At 40.6% G+C, this 19,048-nt stretch overlaps 1 pseudogene; it reads left to right on the plus strand.

Moving 5' to 3' along the window:
- The first annotated feature begins 11,491 nt into the window (after nt 1-11,491).
- Nucleotides 11,492-19,048, plus strand: part of LOC125795253 (interferon-induced protein 44-like) — a 32,085-nt pseudogene continuing 24,528 nt past the window's right edge.

Here is a 19,048-nt window from a genome sequence, read left to right on the forward strand (position 1 = left end):
TGTGTTTTGTATGGAATTAGTGGAGTGATTGTGAACTTTAAGGGCTGCCCACAGTGGGATTTGAGTGTGCACTACTAGGACTGTGTGCAATGGTTGTGAAATAAAGTGAGAAAGGCAAATAAACGACGCATAAACAAGCTTTAAAAAGGAATTTAGGAAAGACTTTCTGTAAACAGTCTTTCTTTCTTTTAGCATCTCTCTTCTTTCCTTTTTGAAATCTTTTTTTTGGCTTTTTAAAGGTCTACTTTTTTGTCTCTTTTTTGTTCTTTTCTTTCTTACTTTCAGGCACGGTGGTTTAGTGGTTAGCACATTCACCTCCAAGCACTGGGGTCTTGGGTTCAAGTCTTTATCTGGGTTCCATGTTTCTCCCTGTTTCTGTGTGGGGTTCCTCCTCCCACAGTCCAAAACATGTAGATCAGGTAAATTGAATACTCTAAATTTATCTGGCAAACTAGATACTCTAAAATTACCCAGAAAAATTGAAAACTCTAAATTGATCTGGTGTGTATGTGTAAGTATGTATGTGTGTGTAAATGTATGTGTAACTGTGCCCAGATATGGATTGGTACTCTGTTCTGGGTCAATGCTGTAGTGCTGGATGCAGTCCTCCAGGTGGACACTGGTTTCCGGTTGAGAGTACGCTGTGCGCTATTGGCTGCCGCTTCTCAGTATAAGTGTGAATGGTTGTGTGTAAAACGTGTAAATTGTTAAGCTTCCTTGTGTTTCTAGACAGATGCTTTATAAGTGTAACTTAATTTATTAATTCTTTCTTTTTCCTTTTCTGTTCTTTTTTTTCTTGTTACCCACTGTTAGTGTCGCCCTTTTTCAAAGGTGCGATGGAGAACTGAGGTTTGACTGGAGTTTTTATGCTGAACTTGGTCAGTGCTGATTACCGCTGGGGATTCTGGGACATGGAGTTTTTTGGCCAAAATCCACCTTAACCCGCCATGCCCTCTGCTGGTTGGCAGAACACACCGCTTTCTCACAGAAATATACTCTGTTTTAAATTATTTTTATATTATAATTTTCTCTTAACTCTTAAAAACTCAATAAAAGTTTTGCTGCCATAGTAAGTTCACACTAATCACACTAAAGAGAACTATGCAATTTTATTTTATTTCATTACATTATTTTTTATTTCATTCATCTTTTTACATTTTTATTCTTGCTTTTCTAGAGCAAATAATTATATTATATAGCATAATAATATTTTAGTATTTATTTTAGTGTTGCATAGTGTCACGGGTCCAGCAAGGAAGGACGAGGGGAGCGAACGCACACGCAAGTAATAATTTATTCAACAAAAAACAAACAAACAAAACAGAAACTCTGAGTACAAACTGAAATCTGAACATACGATAAACGCAGCCGAGACCAAAAACCGACAAACTAGCACTGAAGACAAAGGAGTTTAAATACAGGCGGAAAAGGGAACAGGTAACACCTGGGGACTGATTAATGAGGGGGGCGGAGCTACAAAGGAGACAAGAGGAGAGAACATGTGAATAAAAATGTACTGAAGAGAAACACTGGGAGACGAGAACACGAAGGAACGACAGAGCAGGGCGAGAGCATGACACATAGTATATAATAACATAGGACAGTACTGTATAGTATCAAACTGGGTTATATAGTACACAGCAGCATAAGTAAAGTATAGTATAAATATAGTATAGTATAATTCTGCTTAGCGTAACACTATAGAAACATAAAAATGTATCTAATAATAAAGCTTATAAAATTTACACTTAATCATCATTATATAGAGTTTATATAGAGATTATTTTCATATTATATAGAGGTATATATTAATACTTAATAATTTAGGTACTGAGAAAAAAAAGAAAGCTTCAAATGAAGTTTCAGTTTCATCCTTGTCAGAATTACATGTACTGTTAATTTATCACATCTGTTCACATCTGATGTAAAAGACTGAATTTAGACCGATTTTACATGCTGTGTGAACATAGCATAAAAACGCTGAAATCACACATTGGATCTCAATTAACTAAAGATAAAGTAATTATTTGAGAACTAAATTACATCACATGGAGTTTTGTATGACCTTCAAAGAACATCCCCATAACTGATCCACCACAAAACTGGCAGCATAACACTCCTCTAAACACCAACAATCAGCAGCATGATCTCCTCTAAACACCAACAATCAGCAGCATCATCTCCTCTAAACACCAACAAGCAGCAGCATGATCTCCTCTAAACACCAACAATCAGCAGCATGATCTCCTCTAAACACCAACAATCAGCAGCATTATCTCCTCTAAACACCAACAATCAGCAGCATGATCTCCCCTAAACACCAACAATCAGCAGCATGATCTCCTCTAAACACCAACAATCAGCAGCATGATCTCCTCTAAACACCAACAATCAGCAGCATGATCTCCCCTAAACACCAACAATCAGCAGCATGATCTCCTCTAAACACCAACAATCAGCAGCATGATCTCCCCTAAACACCAACAATCAGCAGCATGATCTCCTCTAAACACCAACAATCAGCAGCATGATCTCCCCTAAACACCAACAATCAGCAGCATGATCTCCTCTAAACACTAACAATCAGCAGCATGATCTCCTCTAAACACCAACAATCAGCAGCATGATCTCCTCTAAACACCAACAATCAGCAGCATGATCTCCCCTAAACACCAACAATCAGCAGCATGATCTCCTCTAAACACCAACAATCAGCAGCATGATCTCCTCTAAACACCAACAATCAGCAGCATGATCTCCTCTAAACACCAACAATCAGCAGCATGATCTCCTCTAAACACCAACAATCAGCAGCATGATCTCCTCTAAACACCAACAATCAGCAGCCAGGATCTCCTCTAAACACCAACAATCAGCAGCATGATCTCCTCTAAACACCAACAATCAGCAGCATCATCTCCTCTAAACACCAACAATCAGCAGCATGATCTCCTCTAAACACCAACAATCAGCAGCATGATCTCCTCTAAACACCAACAATCAGCAGCCAGGATCTCCTCTAAACACCAACAATCAGCAGCATGATCTCCTCTAAACACCAACAATCAGCAGCATGATCTCCCCTAAACACCAACAATCAGCAGCATGATCTCCTCTAAACACCAACAATCAGCAGCATGATCTCCTCTAAACACCAACAATCAGCAGCATGATCTCCTCTAAACACCAACAATCAGCAGCCAGGATCTCCTCTAAACACCAACAATCAGCAGCATGATCTCCTCTACACACCAACAATCAGCAGCATGATCTCCTCTAAACACCAACAATCAGCAGCATGATCTCCTCTAAACACCAACAATCAGCAGCATGATCTCCTCTAAACACCAACAATCAGCAGCCAGGATCTCCTCTAAACACCAACAATCAGCAGCATGATCTCCTCTAAACGCCAACAATCAGCAGCATGATCTCCTCTAAACACCAACAATCAGCAGCATCATCTCCTCTAAACACCAACAATCAGCAGCATGATCTCCTCTAAACACCAACAATCAGCAGCATGATCTCCTCTAAACACCAACAATCAGCAGCATGATCTCCTCTACACACCAACAATCAGCAGCATGACCTCCTCTAAACACCAACAATCAGCAGCATCATCTCCTCTAAACACCAACAATCAGCAGCATGATCTCCTCTAAACACCAACAATCAGCAGCATGATCTCCTCTACACACCAACAATCAGCAGCATGATCTCCTCTAAACACCAACAATCAGCAGCATGATCTCCTCTAAACACCAACAATCAGCAGCATGATCTCCTCTAAACACCAACAATCAGCAGCATCATCTCCTCTAAACACCAACAATCAGCAGCATGATCTCCTCTAAACACTAACAATCAGCAGCATGATCTCCTCTAAACACCAACAATCAGCAGCATCATCTCCTCTAAACGCCAACAATCAGCAGCATGATCTCCTCTAAACACCAACAATCAGCAGCATGATCTCCTCTAAACACCAACAATCAGCAGCATCATGTCCTCTAAACGCCAACAATCAGCAGCATGATCTCCTCTAAACGCCAACAATCAGCAGCATGATCTCCTCTAAACACCAACAATCAGCAGCATGATCTCCTCTAAACACCAACAATCAGCAGCATGATCTCCTCTAAACACCAACAATCAGCAGCATGATCTCCTCTAAACACCAACAATCATTACATTACATTACATTACATTACATTTGGCAGACGCTTTTGTCCAAAGCGACTTACAATAGTGAAGTACAAAAGTAATAGCAATTAAGATAACCCATTTTTAGATAGGGCTTAAAGGAGGTCGAAGGGAAATAAAGGGATAGAGAAGTGAAGGAGGGGAAGAAGGAAATGGGGTTAGAAGTAGTTAGTGTGTTATAGGTGTTAGGAGAGTAAGTGTTCTTTGAAGAGCTCAGTCTTCAGGAGTTTATTAAAGATAGCGAGAGATTCTCCTGATCTGGTAGTAGAAGGTAGTTAGTTAGAGGTGTTAGGAGAGTAAGTGCTCTTTGAAGAGCTCTGTCTTCAGGAGTCTTTTAAAGATAGCGAGAGATTCTCCTGATCTGGTAGTGGATGGTAATTTGGAGTGGTTTTACTACGCAGGACGGGAGGCCAGTTAGCAGGGCATTGCAGTAGTCGTGGCGTGAGATGACGACTGCTTGTACCAGGAGTTGGGTGGCCTGTTGCGTCAGGAACGGTCTAATTTTCCTGATGTTATAAAGCGCGAAGCGGCAGGATCGAGCAACTGAGGCCACATGGTGCGTGAAGGAGAGCTGGTCATCAACAATCAGCAGCATGATCTCCTCTAAACCCCAACAATCAGCAGCATGATCTCCTCTAAACACCAACAATCAGCAGCATCATCTCCTCTAAACACCAACAATCAGCAGCATGATCTCCTCTAAACACCAACAATCAGCAGCGTGATCTCCTCTAAACACCAACAATCAGCAGCCAGGATCTCCTCTAAACACCAACAATCAGCAGCATGATCTCCTCTAAACACCAACAATCAGCAGCATGATCTCCTCTAAACACCAACAATCAGCAGCATGATCTCCTCTAAACACCAACAATCAGCAGCATCATCTCCTCTAAACACCAACAATCAGCAGCCAGGATCTCCTCTAAACACCAACAATCAGCAGCATGATCTCCTCTAAACACCAACAATCAGCAGCATCATCTCCTCTAAACACCAACAATCAGCAACATGATCTCCTCTAAACACCAACAATCAGCAGCATGATCTCCTCTAAACACCAACAATCAGCAGCATGATCTCCTCTATACACCAACAATCAGCAGCATCATCTCCTCTAAACACCAACAATCAGCAGCATCATCTCCTCTAAACACCAACAATCAGCAGCATGATCTCCTCTAAACACCAACAATCAGCAGCCAGGATCTCCTCTAAACACCAACAATCAGCAGCATGATCTCCTCTAAACACCAACAATCAGCAGCATGATCTCCTCTAAACACCAACAATCAGCAGCATCATCTCCTCTAAACACCAACAATCAGCAGCATGATCTCCTCTAAACACCAACAATCAGCAGCATGATCTCCTCTAAACACCAACAATCAGCAGCATGATCTCCTCTAAACACCAACAATCAGCAGCATGATCTCCTCTAAACACCAACAATCAGCAGCATCATCTCCTCTAAACACCAACAATCAGCAGCATCATCTCCTCTAAACACCAACAATCAGCAGCATGATCTCCTCTAAACACCAACAATCAGCAGCATGATCTCCTCTACACACCAACAATCAGCAGCATGATCTCCTCTAAACGCCAACAATCAGCAGCTGTGAATTGAGAAGTTGGTTCCTCAGATGAGGATGGAATTAGTAAATGGTCGTTAACAGGAATTGTAGGATCCGCTGGTGGGAATAATGAAAAAAGGTTGAGTGTTTCTTCTCTCAGTGATCACATTGTACAGTGTTTGTATAAAATTATATTATAATATTAGATGATGAATTTTACAGTGTTTTTACAACAGAAATATGAATTTATCAATTAAAAAATTGTAAAATCATTTAAGTTAGAGTCTGATCTCTAAAGGCTTTAATCTGTTCTTTTAGTTTCACTTTCTTAAAAGTGTCTCTCCACGGAGAGCGAGAGAGAGAAAGAGAGAGAGAGAGACAGACAGACAGACAGACAGAGAGAAAGAGAGAACATCATTATATAAAGAGAGGAAGAGGAAGAGAATTCTGCTGTTAGCTGCGTATAGAGGTGAGTAATAATCTTCATTCATTATGAAATTAAAAATACATACAATACAGTGAAACAGTACAGTGTGTGTAACAGTATAGTAAATATAACAGTACAGTGTGTGTGTGTGTGTGTAACAGTATAGTAAATATAACAGTACAGTGTGTGTAACAGTATAGTAAATATAACAGTACAGTGTGTGTGTGTGTGTGTGTAACAGTATAGTAAATATAACAGTACAGTGTGTGTAACAGTATAGTAAATATAACAGTACAGTGTGTGTGTAACAGTATAGTAAATATAACAGTACAGTGTGTGTGTAACAGTATAGTAAATATAACAGTACAGTGTGTGTAACAGTATAGTAAATATAACAGTACTGTGTGTGTGTGTAACAGTATAGTAAATATAACAGTACAGTGTGTGTAACAGTATAGTAAATATAACAGTACAGTGTGTGTGTGTGTGTGTGTAACAGTATAGTAAATATAACAGTACAGTGTGTGTAACAGTATAGTAAATATAACAGTACAGTGTGTGTGTAACAGTATAGTAAATATAACAGTACAGTGTGTGTGTAACAGTATAGTAAATATAACAGTACAGTGTGTGTAACAGTATAGTAAATATAACAGTACAGTGTGTGTGTGTAACAGTATAGTAAATATAACAGTACAGTGTGTGTAACAGTATAGTAAATATAACAGTACAGTGTGTGTGTGTGTGTGTAACAGTATAGTAAATATAACAGTACAGTGTGTGTAACAGTATAGTAAATATAACAGTACTGTATAGTGTAACAGTGTTTAGATGTGATGAAATTATGGTACTGCATTGACATATAATCTATAAATGTAAATAATAATAATAATAATAATAATAATAATAATAATAATAATAATAATAATAATTCAAGGTTCTGTGTTGTTTAACATATTAAGTAATATGTATACATTTGTGATGAGTATATGTTTTATATCGGTTATTGGAGGTAAAAATATGTGGTGTTGACCTTGTGCTTTTGTAACTGCAGATAAGAGTTTCTGCTAACTAGAGATAATTTCTGAACACAGGCTGAGAGAAAGTTTATCTCCACCCAACCCCACACAAATCATTCAGTTTTGTTTCTAAACTTCTGTAAAAAAAAATATATATATATAGTATATAATATACAGAATACAGTAGTGTGTAACAGTGTAGTGTGTAACAGTAGTGTGTAACAGTATAGTGTGTAACAGTAGTGTGTAACAGTATAGTGTGTAACAGTATAGTGTGTAACAGTAATGTGTGACAGTAGTGTGTAACAGTAGTGTGTAACAGTAGTGTGTAACAGTAGTGTGTGACAGTATAGTGTGTAACAGTAGTGTGTAACAGTAGTGTGTGACAGTAGTGTGTAACAGTATAGTGTGTAACAGTAATGTGTGACAGTAGTGTGTAACAGTAGTGTGTAACAGTATAGTGTGTAACAGTAGTGTGTAACAGTAGTGTGAAACAGTAGTGTGTAACAGTATAGTGTGTAACAGTAGTGTGTAACAGTATAGTGTGTAACAGTAGTGTGTAACAGTATAGTGTGTAACAGTAATGTGTGACAGTAGTGTGTAACAGTAGTGTGTAACAGTAGTGTGTAACAGTAGTGTGTGACAGTATAGTGTGTAACAGTAGTGTGTAACAGTAGTGTGTGACAGTAGTGTGTAACAGTATAGTGTGTAACAGTAGTGTGTAACAGTATAGTGTGTAACAGTAGTGTGTAACAGTATAGTGTGTAACAGTAGTGTGTAACAGTAGTGTGTAACAGTAGTGTGTGACAGTATAGTGTGTAACAGTAGTGTGTAACAGTAGTGTGTGACAGTAGTGTGTAACAGTATAGTGTGTAACAGTAGTGTGTAACAGTATAGTGTGTAACAGTAGTGTGTAACAGTATAGTGTGTAACAGTAGTGTGTAACAGTAGTGTATAACAGTATAGTGTGTAACAGTAGTGTGTGACAGTATAGTGTGTAACAGTAGTGTGTAACAGTAGTGTGTGACAGTAGTGTCTAACAGTATAGTGTGTAACAGTATAGTGTGTAACAGTGTTGTGTGTAACAGTAGTGTGTGACAGTAGTGTCTAACAGTATAGTGTGTAACAGTAGTGTGTAACAGTAGTGTGTAACAGTAGTGTGTAACAGTATAGTGTGTAACAGTAGTGTGTAACAGTATAGTGTGTAACAGTATAGTGTGTAACAGTATAGTGTGTAACAGTATAGTGTGTAACAGTATAGTGTGTAACAGTAGTGTGTAACAGTAGTGTGTAACAGTAGTGTGTAACAGTATAGTGTGTAACAGTAGTGTGTAACAGTATAGTGTGTAACAGTATAGTGTGTAACAGTATAGTGTGTAACAGTAGTGTGTAACAGTATAGTGTGTAACAGTGTTGTGTGTAACAGTATGTGCTGGAATGTTACTGCAGTGTTATGTAATATCTATAAATGTAGATATAAAATGAGATGTAATGAGATGATGTTACAGATTGAATAGTATTCATGAATATGAATTAAATATTAATGTAAATATACTGTATGATGTTATATATTTGTGGAGGTGATCACAGGAAACTCTGACAGGAAACAGATTAAACTCTTTCAGTTTCTCTGAATTCTCTCTCTCTCTCTCTCGTGAGAGGAAGGGCTCATTTCCTGTTCACACAGGAAGCTGCGCCCTGTAATAAAACTCTGTAAATATTGGTATTATGTTGTTCTTGTTGTTTATCCTTCAGTTTAAAGTGATTTGTTTAGTTTTAAAGAGCGATTTTAGATTATTTATTAATTACAGATGCAAATAATTTTTACTTCCTCTGTTAGCAGGAAACATTTAAAAGGCATAGAAGTATTATTTTACAAAATATTGAGGATAAATCAACCATATTAATAGTTAATCAGCTCTGTTATGGTGATTTTAGGATAATTTATCATTTTTAACAGAGTTTATAAAATTCTGTTTATAGTTCTGATCGGGATCGTTGTTCTGTTTAGGTTTAAACACCAAACCGACCCAAACCATCATGCTACCGCCACCTTGTTTTAAATATAAATTAAGTTTTTTATGCTGGAAGTGTTTTTATTGGTTTCACCCCCAAATCATCTTATTTGTTATTTTAATATAATCTGGAAATCCTAAACATCCATACTTTTTTTCCATTTACTGATCTGTTTTATTGCATCATTTCCTCACTAAATAAATGAAAAAAATGTTTTTGTCTGGTTTGATTTGGTTTTCTTTTACCTACTTTTAACATCCTCTTCAGAAGTATTAGAACAGTGTTTCCTTTATTTTTGGGTGTAAACTGAAAACACAGCAGTTGATGTCAAAAGCTTTGTGAGTGCTGCAAAGAAATCTGAACAAATCATTGCAGAAGTTTAGTGCGTTCAGGTGGATTAGGTGATGCAGTTATTGCTAACAAAGAATTTGCAACAAAAAATAAATTGTATTTATGTTTATCTTTTCCAATACTTTTGCTCACAAGAAAAATGGGGGGGGGGGGGGGGGGGGGTTAAAAAAAACTGTGTATCAGATCCATAAGTGAAAATCTAGAATTTATCAAACAATCAAACAATGTCAAACAAACCAGATGCTTGTAGATGTAAAAAGTTACTTTGTGTTTATAAACACCACAAAAACAAAACTGTAAACCAGCCAAAAGATCCACCGAAATACCAAATACAAAGTAAAAAAAACAACTATGCAACTAACAGAGCTTTCTTCACAAAATCAAGGTGTAAAGAATGATATAGAATCAGGTGTTGCAGTTCAGGTGAAACTGGGCGAGTAATTATTCTCTGACTGGAAGTGGAAATGCCTGTGTTAGTGGAGTAAAAGAGTGGGGCATTCTGGGAAATGTGGTTAATGGAACCAGAGGCAGGTTGAAAACTTGGGCAGTGTGGCAGAAATAAAAGCTGAAATTTGTCCCAAATGTTTTCAGTCTACAGCAGAAATAAAGGGATGATTGGAGGAGAGTAAAACGTGATGTTTGGATACAGTCACTGGTTTATTAAATGTTATTAGATGTATTATCTTCTTTAATTATGTTATTTTTTCTGTTTTTATTCTTGTTCTCCTTCTTTGATCCGTCAGATCCGTGATGAGTGACTGGTTGTGGAATTACTCTGTGGGCTGGATTTGGCCTGAACCCGGTGAGATCCAGTCTATAGAAAGTGTCCCAGTGAAGGAATTTATTCAACTTCAGATAAAAGTGAAATACAGCTCTGGAAAAAATAAAAAAACACTTAAAAATGATGAGTTTCTTTGATTTTACCAAATTGTAAACCTCTGGAATATAATCAAGAGGAAGATGGATGATCACAAACCATCAAACCACCAAACTGAACTGCTTGAATTTTTACACCAGGAGTAAAGCGGCATAAAGTTATCCAAAAGCAGTGTGTAAGACTGGTGGAGGAGAACATGATGCCAAGATGCATTAAAAAACTGTGATTATAAACCAGGATTATTCCACCAAATATTGATTATTTCTGAACTCTTAAAACTTTATGAATATGAACTTGTTTTCTTTGCATTATTTGAGGTCTGAAAGTTATGCATCTTTTTTTGTTATTTCAGTCATTTCTCATTTTCTGTAAATAAATGCTCTAAATAAGAATATTTTTATTTGTAATTTGGGAGAAATGTTGTCTGTAGTTTATAGAATAAAACAACAATGTTCATTTTACTCAAACATAAACCTATAAATAGCAACATCAGAGAAACTGATTCAGAAACTGAAGTGATCTCTTCATTTTTTTCCAGAGCTGTATATGCTATCGATGCTTTTGTAAAAAAATATTTAAAAAATGTAATAGTGTGCTCATTGTAAATATATACAGATCAAGCATAACATTATGACCACCTCCTTGTTTCTAAACTCATTATTCATTATTGTTTCAACTCCACTGATTATAATTGTATAATAATTCCAGACTGTAGTTGTGTTTGTGTTTCTCTGTTTACTTTATTATTAATAAATATTAAGCGGTAAATTAATGCTTTGTTTTTCTCCTCCGTATTTTCACTCAGTTCTTTAATACTTAAAACCCACAGGATAGAAAACCACCACAGAGATACAGCTATTATTATTATTTTTATTATGATTATTATTATTTGGGTGGTTAATCTCAGCACTGCAGTGATTAGCACTGATGGGGGTGGTGTATGAGCTGCTAGCGTGTGTGTATCCTGTGGGTGGAGTCCTGTGGTCTATCCTGTGGGCGGAGTCATGTGGTCTATCCTGTGGGCGGAGTTCAGGGTGAAGGGAGTAGAAGTTGATATAACTAATTTTAACTTGTTTCAGTTTTTGCTGATCAGGATGTAGAAAGAGGAAAAAACGTGAAGCTCATTTGTGACGCAAACACAGGAAACGTCACGGCGACGTGGGCGAAGGACGGCTGTCAGCTGCGTGTGAAGGGGAAGCACATCTCAACCGCCAGGAACTCGACCTTCAGCCTGGAGATTAAAAACGTAGAGAAGGATGTAGGAAAATACAGCCTAACTTTAACCAACATCACCGGCAGCGTCTCCCATTCCGCCAACATCACCCTCGGTACCAACCGTCCCCAAACCACAGAAAACACTGATTATCATAATAATTCATACAGAAATACACTTAACATAACTACAGTTATTTAGTGGGAATCATATTGTAAAACAAGCTTTAATTTATTATTAATTAACTGCCAGTTCTCTAGTATTTTTTACTAGTAATTTGTACAGTATATATTTTATAGTTTTTTTAAGTAATTAAAAATAAAAGCGGTACATTAATGGTAAATAGTAATAATCTAATAATGTAATAATTGAATAATATAATAATCTAAGAATCTGATCATTTTATCATGTAACAATCAAATCATATGATAATCTGATAATCTAAAAATCTGTAAAACTGAAAAAATCTCTGATCACTGTTAAACTGTTAAACTGTAAGCCTGTAGTTGAGCTTTAGATGAAATTAGTCACAAATATAACATTATGTGGTTCATTTTTTTTAACCAACCATTAAAGCTCATCAAAACGATAAACAAAAACATTAATATTTGAGAATGTTGTTATTATAGTAAATTGAGACATTAAGTAAAAATTAAGTTATTGTTAAACATCATTTATTTTTGCGTATAAACCAAACCAAGGACTATCAAGGAACCTGTATTATGAAGAATTCCTCACATTTTTTTGTTTTTATTTAATCAATTAATTTGTTTCTATTTTAACAGCACTGAAGGAATGGAGGAACATACCAAAAGAGTAAGTTTATGTTCATAAATATATTTCATGCATTTAACTTGTAGGACCTTATTTATTGATCTAAAGGTGATCTGTTGTTATTTATCAGCAGATCTATAAATAAATAAAAAGCGTGACTGGGATGAGTTCTGGTACAGGGGGTCCAGACTGCTGATAATTTACTTAAGGATTAGGCTTGGTTGTGGTTTAATATTCTGATCATTGTAACTCATTTAGAATTTAATGTTGTTAGCAGGTGATGGTTTACCATTTAAGAACAAAAGCTGCACCTGTTATTGATGTTATCAGCTGGTGGAACAAGTTGTTTACTAAATAGTCATGAGACTGCTCTGTATTTCTGAGCAGGTATTAAGTGTAGAACGGATGATGGACGGTGATTGTTTAGCTGTTTTCTTTGTTTGTCAGGCCGAATGAAATGATAAAATCCCTGAAAAATCTGAAGATCTGTACTGATGAGGTCACAGAACTCCGCCTCCTCCTGCACGGTCCAGTTGGGGCAGGAAAATCCAGCACCATCAACACCATTAAAAGTATTTTTGAAAATCGTCCGTTTGTTAACGCTCCGGCAGCGACAGGTTCCTCCACCAGTTATACTCTGAATGTGAGTACACTTTACCATCATTAATCTGGTCTCTATACAGGGCTCGCAAGTTTTTTTGAAGTGAGAATGAGATGGGGGGGGGGGGGGTTGGGTAGTGGTGGGTTGAGCGCCGTTCTTCTTCTGTTTGAATCTGACAGTTCTTCACGCCTGACACTCTGGCTGAAACTCAACCCTCTTTGACTAGGTCTGCCTAACAACAGAGCGTTCTATATTCTGATTGCCAAGCGTGAGAAATACCATGTGTGGCGTGTGAGTGTGTGAACTCGCTGAGGTGCATGTGTCACACGCTCAAAACGTGAGACTTGAGAACACTGTCTATATATGTATAATTTATTAATTTCCCCTCTAAAAGTATTACAACAGTGATCACTTTATTTCTGCTGTAGACAGAAAACATTTGGGTTTCTCAAAGCTTATTATTTGTCTCATTAGTCCATAATCAATCCGTAGGCATGATGGCAGATTCCAGCCTGGCCTTCCTGTTGTTCTTGTCAAGGGTGTTTTAATTTTTACTACTGAAAGCACTTCTTACGATGGTGTCCTTTTATGAATAAAAAAGAATGTAACTTTATGTTTTATAGAGATTTTTGTCAGAAGTTAATATAAATGTTAGATAACCCAAACTCCTCCAGTCTGATAGCAGAATAAGACATTAACCAGAAGTCGTTTCCATTGCTCTCATCACCGACCTCGCGGTTAAAGCCGACATCCAAAGAGCGAAAGCTCAGTGAATCTGTGTATATATTATAATAAGTATCCTGATATATAATGTCAAAGGCAGAAATTCTGCAAAATGACTGTTGGTGACCTAAAAATAGTATCATATTTTACTAAGAAGCCCATTAATAAATCCATTCCTCAATAAAGTATGCAAAACAGTACAGCAACAACGGATTTCATATAACAATGTTTCTTCTTTCTGAATTGTTCTATTACCTTTTATGACACACTGAAACAAAATATTGAAAGAAATATTAATAAATATTACTCCTAAGGGGCCTACTCAATTAATACTCTTTAAAAGTTATTCATGTTTCATAGTCATAACCTGTTTCTTTTGATCAGTTCAGTTAATTTCAGTCTTCTCCACATTTCCTCATTTACCCCTCTAAATAATAAATTACACCGCAAACTCTAACAGACCCTAACTCTAACCCTGAACTATTAAAATAAATTCATTTTTCAACATTCACAACTCAACTATTAAGATTAACTAATTTTACAACATTCTCTTTCTCTTTATACTTTTTTTGTCTTACTGTCTTACGGTCTTACTGTGATCTACAAATGAACAGAAGTCAGGTTAGATCAGTGTTTCTCAATCATGTTCCTGAATATTCTACTGCATATTCCCACTGTTCTGCATATTCTAGAGTTTTCTCTGCTTTAAAGGCACTTAATAAAGTAAGTGGTGGTATGATGTGTCTAATACACTGCTGATATACATAATGACTGATTTATGATCCATAGGGGGCTAAAGGTTTTTAACAGGTTAACTCAATAAAGTCCAGCAATCCTAAATGAATAAACACAGTTTAAAAATGAAAATTGGCTGATCAGGTACATCAGGGCAAGTTGAACATTCTAATATAGTTTTTTTCTCAAACCTTGATTATCTATGTAGTTAATTCCAAAGTTAAGCTAACTGCATCACAAGCTGCATTTTATTAAGCACACAGTGGGTTTATTCTGTGTTTTGAGTCACAGATGTGTATTTTTAACCAAACATCTCATCCCAGTTTACATGGTTAGCTCTGGTTCTGGTGAAGCCTCCGTACTTTTGTTATGAAGTCTTCTGTGAACAGTAGATTGTGATATCTGATCTCTGGAGGTTGTTGCTGATGTCATCAATAGTTGTTTTTTCCTTTACAGAACTCACAATATTTCTGTTTCATCAACTGCTGTAGTTTTCTTTGGTCTACCTGTTCTACCTGTTAGTACACCAGTGACGACTTTCTTTCTCTAAACATTCCAAATGGATGTTCTGGCTGTGGCCAATATTTTTGATTGCTGTGATTGATTTTCCATTTTCTCTCAGCTTCACAACTGATTGTTTTTCACTTATAGACTCACAGCTCTCTGGTTTTCATGTTACTGGTTAAAAGCTTAGTCAGCACAGATAAAACCTAAATCTGAAACTGAGAGTTTATTGTTTGAATAATTAATGTATCAGGACACACCTGGGCAACAAAACACACCTGACAATCACATGACATCCAATAGTTTTACTAAGAAGGAAAAATTCTCTTTCCAATTTGTCCTCTTGTTATAACCCCATCCCTTTAATAAAGTAGCCTTTGACATCAGTACTGACATCATACAATTTACACTGATTTATTTATATTACTGCTGCATGTTCAGCAATTATTCATATTAATTATTAATATATCATAATAAATTACTTAATATTTCTCCTATTTTTTATGAGCTTTAAAGAGGTAAAGCTTAAGTTTCAGTCCACCCTGTAAAATATCACAGTAATTAAAATCTTTTAGAAAATCTAAATGTAAACAGAAGAACCACATCATCAACAATTCAGTAGTTATCTAACTGCAGCTCTAGATCAACTATGTTTCCATCAAATGCGGGGTTTCACTAGAATTAGCTTTTGAAAAAGCTTTAGACAATAATTTATTATCATTTACAACCAAACTATTTTATTGTGGCTAAACCGTTTAGATGTGTTTATGTACTCGATATTTCTATTTTATTGCATTTAGCTGATGACTGTAAGGTCCTGGCCCTGTTTCCTGTCTGTCCTCGTGCCTGTGTTTTTCCACTCACCTGTGTTCTTCTGTAACTCCGCCCCTTCGTCCCAGGTGTTTCATGTTTCCTGTGTGTGTGCACCTCTATTTAAGGTCCGTGTTTCATTTCCCCGGTGTCGATCCTTGTACGTTTTACGTCTGTTAGTGTTCCATGTGTTCCCCAGTTTCCTCAGCCTTGTTTTCATTATATTCCATGTTTATTTTGTATTTTTGTTAATAAATCCCCTGTTGTTTGCATCTGCGTCCGCCTCCTCGTCCTCCCTGCACCCACCCTGACAGAAGGATCGACCCCAAAAATGGACGCAGCAAACCGCTGGACCGGCTCCAGGTTGGCGATCCGCCATGCACCATGCGGGACCCCGGCGTTGGAATCCCCGAGGCCTAAAGGACGCCGCAGGCCTCGGGGTAGACGTTCTAAGGGGTCCCGCCAGCATGAAGAGGATCCCTTTACGGGGGAGGATTTGCTTGGGGGGGCGCTAAGGGCTGATGCGTTGAGCCTCGGGTCTCATCCCGTGTGTGGCAGTAGCCATGAGTACCCGAGGCAAGTGGCGCGCAGCCCGTGGGACTACCTGGGATGTGCGCCCAGTAGCTCCGAGGAGGAGGAGGAGCTCTACCCCGCACCAGCCCGTACTCCATTGCCGTTTCCCCCAGGGGCTGTACTCTACCCACGCTCGGTGACTTTCGCGGCCAAGATGCCGCGCTCCGTGAAGCTAGCGGATGGGACGCCACGCTCTGTGACTCCCGTGGCTAATCCGCGCTCCGAGAATCCCGCGGCCGTGACGCCGCGCTCCGAGAATCCCGCGACCGAGACGCCACGCTCCGTGAAGCCAGCGGATGGGACGCCACGCTCTGTGACTCCCGTGGCTCATCCGCGCTCCAAGAAGCACGCGGCTGAGGCTCCACGCCCCGTGACTCCCGTGGCTCAGCCGCTCCCCGAGACTTCAGCGGCGGCCGCGCCGCTCCCCGAGACTACAGCGGCAGCGGCAGCGCCGCTCTCTGAAGCTCCAGCTAAGCTAGCTAGCCTGCTAGCTCGATCGGCTTCCAGCTCTCCAGCCCGGCCGACTTCCAGCACTCCAGCGCGGCCGGTTTCCAGCTCTCCAGCCCGGCCGACTTCCAACACTCCAGCTCGGCAGGCTTCCAGCTCACCAGCCCGGCCGGCTTCCAGATCCTCGACTCCGGCTCCGGAAGCAAGCTCCGGTCCGGTGTTTACAACCACGCCCACTGCTGAATCTGCGGCTCCAGTCCGGGTCTTGGCGGCAGCCGCACTCTCAGCTCCGGCTGAAGCGGCTTCTTCGCCAGCGGTGCCAGCCGCCTCCAAGCCCGCGGTGGCAGCAGCCTCCACGTCAGCGGTGCCTGCCGCGCTCACGCCAGCAGGACCCACCGCTTCTGTTTCAGCGCTGCCCGCGGCTCCGGCCGCCTCTGTTTCAGCAGTGCCCGCGGCTCCGGCCGCCTCTGACCCAGTTCCCGCGGCCCCGGCCGCCTCTGACTCTGTGCCCGCGGCTCCGGCCGCCTCTGACTCTGTACCCGCGGTGCCTGCCGCGCTCACGCCAGCAGGACCCACCGCCTCTGTTTCAGCGCTGCCCGCGGCTCTGGCCGCCTCTGTTTCAGCGCTGCCCGCGGCTCCGGCCGCCTCTGACTCTGTGCCCGCGGCTCCGGCCGCCTCTGACCCTGTGCCCGCGGCTCCGGCCGCCTCTGACCCTGTGCCCGCGGCTCCGGCCGCCTCTGACCCTGTGCCCGCGGCTCCGGCCGCCTCTGACCCTGTGCCCGCGGCTCCGGCCGCCTCTGACCCTGTGCCCGCGGCTCCGGCCGCCTCTGACCCTGTGCCCACTCCCAGAACTTTGTATGCCCCCCAGCCTATCCCCAGGCCTGCTCCCAGGTCACGGGCTCCTAGGCCCGCCCCAAGGCCCCCGGACCTCTGCCCAAGAACTGTGCCCAGGCTGGCCCCTCTAACTACCCCACAGACTTTAGCCAGTCCTGGGCATCCCCAAGTTTTGTTTGTTCCCATGTCTCTCCCTGTCCTGGTCCCATTGTCTGTGTTTGTTCCCATTCCTATCCCCGGTGGTTTTTCTGTTCCCATCCCTGTCACCGTATTTGTGTCAGTCCCAGTAAGTATATTTGTCCCGGTTCCATCGCCCTGTCTTGTCCAGACCCAGTTTGTCCAGCCCAAGTCCTCTGTCAAGTCTAAGCCCCTAGCCCAGTCTATGTTCTCCTCCACAGTCCAGTCTCTGTCCCAGTCTAACGTCCAGCCCCCTGTCAAGTCTCAGCCCCGTGTCCAGTCTCAGCCCTGTGTTCTGTTCCCTGTCCAGTCTCAGTCCCCAGTCCAGTCGTTTGTTCAGTCTGAACCCCCTGTCCAGTCCCAGTCTCCGTTCCCTGTCCAGTCTCCGTCTCCTGTTCGGTCCCCTGTCCAGTCCTTGCCCCATGTTCAGTCTGTGTCCAGTGTCATGCCCCAGTCTCCTGCCCTGTCCAGTGTCCAGTCCCCAGTACGGCCTTATGTCCAGTCTCCGTCTCCCTTTGTGTCCCCTGTCCAGTCCCTGTTCCAGTGTCCGTCCCTGTCTCCTGTCCAGTTCCCTGTCCGGTCTCCGTCCTAGTTCTGTCTTGTCTTGTTCTTTGTTTTCCGCCCTCTCCTGACCTGCTCCTGGGGTTTCGTTTTTCGCGCCCCGGGAGTTGCGCGTTAAGGGGGGGGTTATGTAAGGTCCTGGCCCTGTTTCCTGTCTGTCCTCGTGCCTGTGTTTTTCCACTCACCTGTGTTCTTCTGTAACTCCGCCCCTTCGTCCCAGGTGTTTCATGTTTCCTGTGTGTGTGCACCTCTATTTAAGGTCCGTGTTTCATTTCCCCGGTGTCGATCCTTGTACGTTTTACGTCTGTTAGTGGTCCATGTGTTCCCCAGTTTCCTCAGCCTTGTTTTCATTATATTCCATGTTTATTTTGTATTTTTGTTAATAAATCCCCTGTTGTTTGCATCTGCGTCCGCCTCCTCGTCCTCCCTGCACCCACCCTGACAATGACTCCTTTAGTAATAACCTGTTATATAGACTATAGGACATTTGCATTGTTCCTGCAAAAATTAAATATTATTTAAATTAAACCTAAATCGAGCCTCTTTTCTGTCCCTGCTGATACCAGAAACTCCACCTCCCATAATGCACCTCTCCCTGTCACATGACTACTGATAATCATGTG

The sequence above is a fragment of the Astyanax mexicanus genome, unplaced genomic scaffold (assembly GCF_023375975.1).
Source record: "Astyanax mexicanus isolate ESR-SI-001 unplaced genomic scaffold, AstMex3_surface scaffold_46, whole genome shotgun sequence".
NCBI lineage: Eukaryota > Metazoa > Chordata > Actinopteri > Characiformes > Acestrorhamphidae > Astyanax > Astyanax mexicanus.